General features: G+C 32.5%; 1 protein-coding gene across 9 annotated transcripts in view; it reads left to right on the forward strand.

Annotated features, from left to right (window-relative positions):
- LOC106871763 (protein phosphatase 1 regulatory subunit 12A) overlaps nt 1–4,759 on the forward strand; it is a 216,364-nt gene that overhangs the window by 192,062 nt on the left and 19,543 nt on the right. The window lies entirely within an intron of this gene.

Genomic DNA, 4,759 nt, shown 5'->3' on the forward strand with positions numbered 1-4,759 from the left:
AGGGCATCCAGCTGTAGAAACTCTGCCAGATCAGATTGGAGCCTGGTGCAGCCTTCTGGTTCACCAGTCCTCAGTCAAATCGTCCAACCCATGCTAGCATGGAAGGCGGATGTTAAACAATGATGATATATACATATATTACTCTTTTACATACACACACACACACACACACACACACACGCACACACATAAATTCATTTTATATGTACTAAATTCTTACTAAATTCTTTTGTACAATTTCTAAAGTGACTAGTTTCTTTCGTCTTTCATGACAGTATTCGATGCAAAGTGTTCCTCATTGTGCTTTTTTTTATCGTATTTTTTTTTTTCTGTATAAATACAAGTTTTTAACTAAAACTATTAGTTAGTATCAGTTGGTCAGTTACTATGTAAATGTTCACTAGATAGCATGAATAAAAAAAACTATGGCATATCCAATTATATCTTTCCACCGAATTTCATACTGCTCATCCTTGTATCTCAATATAATATCCATCATATGTCTTATTTATCCTCATCATTATTCCAATTGTTTTACATCTTCATCTTCATTAGATCAAAATGTTTAGTTGTCTCTCAATCCCTATTCTTTGTTTTATATCTACTTTCAATTAGTAAGTGATTAATCTTTGGTATAATTTGTGCAATGCTTTCTGTTTTTTTCCTTAATAATAAACTACAAATATTTGTTAAAATGATCTTATTTTTTCTTTTGATGTTTTTCACAAATTTTGTATGGTTATTTTACCCAGCATTGCAACAGCAAAAGAGAAATTTCAATATTTCACCCAGACTGGGATGTATTTTGTCTTTTTTTTCTTGTAATTTATTAACAGTTGTACTAAATGTTTCCAAAAATTTTCCTGAATCAGGAAAAAGAAATGGAATTATTTGTTAATATTAAAACTATTTCTCATCTAAAATAAAAATTTAAACTAATTGTTTTCTTTCCCGTTTATTTTTTATGTCAACTGTAGGAATGTCTTTTTCATCTTGACTATCAAAACTTCTGTTAAAATTAACAGAATTGTGGATATTTCTTTCCCTTGCATGGGTAGTCAAAACTTTTTTGTCTGGAGTGAATCCTATAGTTTTTCATAATAATAATGCTCCCGACTACTTCATACAATTTTATTTTAATTGCTCCATATAATTAGCACGATGTTTGCATGGTAGCTCTCTGATAACCTTGCCACAGAAGCCTGAAGATAAGCCACTCTAATTTCCAATTTCATTACTCAACTATGAAGCTAATGCAGTATAAGTTTTCAAAGTAAATATAACTATTCTATGGTCTTTAAGCTTCTGAGTGCACAGTGTGATTTTAATCCAAAGATAAACAATTAACTGGCTCCCTTCTTAATCAATGTATGCAACAAACTTTGACTTATCAATCCTCAATATTTTTCTGACAATTAGAATTTATTTTAACAAAGATTACAAATATTACAAACAATTTATTTTAACATAAATGAAGCTTTTTATGTAATTACAAAGTTTTTTATTCAAGCAACTTTTGACCTCAATTAGCCTGTGGTTATTTGACTTCTATGAATATTCTCTATAATTTCCATTATTAGCTTTCTTGTATATCAACAGTTCACCTGAACTTTACAAATTTCAATGATTTGTTATTGGTATATTTAAAATAATTTATCTCTTTTATGTAGTCTATTGGTGTGATAAACTTTAACTATCTAATAAATGTACTTGAAGCAGTATCTTGTCAGAATTTGGATAAAATAATCTGAAAAGCACAATATTATGTCTTCTAGCATAATGTTCTAAATCCATTAAAACAATTTAGTGAATGGTTTATTACACTGAGTTTTGACTCCGCAACCAGTGTGTCCACATAAAAATTCTTGACAAACTGCTAATGTGTAGGCTGTATCTTTTAAATATCTTCTTGCTCTAATCAGTAAAGATATTAGTTTTATAATGTTCACTGATCAAGAGCTGCTGCTGATTGAAACAGCATTTGTACAAATAAAAGTTTTGACTCTTATTTATGCAAAAATGAATTGGATTAAATTGAATGTATATTTTAGAGATGAACATACTTGGAATTTTAGTAATTACTTATATATGCCTTGTCTTCACTATTATATACTCTATTGACTGCTTGAAGGGGTGGGGACATTAATGATTTTGAATTTATTGGGGGTTTACATTGAATATGTTTTTCTGTTATGGTATCAAATAGGTGGAAAAGTATTCAATACCATCACAAGTAGTGCATAAGTAATTTAATTCTGCCACTTGATACAAATGGGCTGAAACAAAGTTTTCATGGATTACAAGTTAGCCTCTCTTTAGTCATGCAATTCAAAGTAGAAGCATACGACCCCCTACTGCTAGAATCCCACACACACACACACACCTGCACGCACGCACACACACACACACACACACACTAACTCACTCACTCACTCTATCTCTCTCTTTCTCTCTCTCTCTCTCTCTCTCTTTTTCTCTATTTCTCTCTCTCTCTCTCTCTCTCTCTCTCTCTTCTAAATACATACAATATGGCTGCTTCTGATAAAGATAAATTCTTGATTTTTATTTAAAAAAAATTTACAATAGAAATCATTTCTTATTTATTGTTTAATATAGTCAAGTTATACTTTTAAAAATGATAAAAGTTTCTGTTTATATTTATTTCTGTTTGCCAAAAATGAATTAAGAAAAAGAAAGCAAAAGTCTCTATTTGGAGTATAAACCATAAAAGTAACTTCTAACCGCAGGAAACAGAGAGTCAGCAGAAGAAATATACCCAGACATAATACTCCCCGCTTCTCTAAATCATAATTTACATGTTCGTTTTTCTTCTTCGTTTAACATCTGCTTTCCATGCTAGCATGGGTTGGACGATTTGATTGAGTAGTGGTGAAACCAGGGCCTCTCTCACATATCTTACCATTAGTTGCCATTACTCATCACTCCTTAGTGAAGTTTATTATTCTGAGATCAGTCATTTCTTCCCCTATCAAATCTGGCCTTCTACAGGTCCCTACTTCTTAAATAGCTTGGAACCTTTTTACTCAACTGTCATCTTTCATACAGACAATACAGTTGCAGTCTCCTCTTTTGAAGCTTCATCTGATTCCTCTTTTGATGGATTTTTTGTCTCAACTCATTTGAATTCTGTTCATATTTGCTAATATTATGCATCCAGTGGAGCACACTTGCCTGTTTTTTTTCAGTCTTTTTCCATCCTCAATGCTCAGTACCCATTTTGTTAGCATTTGACACCACCATATCTTGCATACATGTATCATACATTAAATTCCCCTCTATACTCATGGATTGAATCACTCTTTTGTTTCACAAACTTTGCCACTATTTCAATCCTAGCTGCTATGATCTTGAAGTACTCACCTCCATTTCTTATTTCACCACTTAGGTGAGCAAATACTTCAGTGGAGCCTTTTGAATATTTGAAAGAATTTATCTTTGGTATATATCATTTCCACAGACAGCTGCTCTTTTAAATTCTATTGTTATGACCTGTAGATTTATAACAGTAGGTGACTGAAAACCAATCTCTGATGGACTTTCACATGTTCATTTAAAATCATTAATTGTAATTATTGCTTTCCTTTTGCTTAAAGCTTCTCTTTATATGGGTTGTATGGCTTTCATACGTTATTCATCTGCTTGTAGCTTTTTGAAAACTACTATACCACAAAGTGATGTATCCTGTCAAAGGCCTTTTAGATCCATGAATGTTAGGTATAGTTACTTACTCTTAGCTAAGTTTCTCTTGCAGCTGTCTTACTAGAAAGAGGGCTTTATTAGTGACTTTTCATAGTCCATCAGTTGATATTTCTGCAGTTGCTCCTTTGTAGAAAATTTTCTTTACCATTGAAGCAGTTGACAATGAAACTGCTATGCCAGTCACTGCGTATAAGACTATGGTGTACTAATTAACTGTGCAACCCTACTTCACTGAATACTTTCTGTAGCTCAAACTATCCCTGATGGCTCAACTACTTTCCTTAGTCAACTTCCATAGATGATCTCTGTTAGGTCTTCTTCGAATACTTCTTCTTTCTCCATGCATTCTCCACATTCAGCAGCATCTCAATGTAATATTCATAAGCTTTCTGGCATCTGTAAGGGTAACTGCACTACTGACATTCAAAGACACTTCTGTGATATCTTGATTCATACTGCCACTGCTTGACAATTTAGAGATCTCTAGACTTCTGGTTCTCTCATACTAGAATATTGTGAAACCTCTTACTTTCGGTTTCCCTCTGTGCTACACATATCTGACATCTAGTTTCTCTTATAGATACCAGACATAGTTCCCCCTTCCTCTTTTAATCTTTCCAGGCTTGTTTGTTAGCTGTATACCTTTACTGTACTTCAACCAGTGATCTGATCTGTGGTTCACATCATATTGTCTGGAAACTTCTAGGTCTCCTCTCTGCTGCAAGTTCATCTCTTCTTTTTGACATGTTTCACCTTGAACTTCTTTGTACTTAGGTCTAACAGTGAGACTTCCCTTCTTCTATACTTCTCTTCAGATTATCTAATGTCTCAAGGTCTAGCTCTTATTCTAACATCCATCTACCTTTTATCATACTAGCATAAGTGATGATATCCCTGAAGTCAAATACCTAACAGGAAGAGGAAAATAAATAAAAAAAAAAAACATCGTTTTATCAATTCCATTGCTAAGGTTTTTCAGTAAACCTTTTTTGACATCAAGAATTTCGTTTACACTTTATAAATATATATATATATATAT

Source organism: Octopus bimaculoides, chromosome 2 (genome assembly GCF_001194135.2).
Source record: "Octopus bimaculoides isolate UCB-OBI-ISO-001 chromosome 2, ASM119413v2, whole genome shotgun sequence".
Lineage (NCBI taxonomy): Eukaryota > Metazoa > Mollusca > Cephalopoda > Octopoda > Octopodidae > Octopus > Octopus bimaculoides.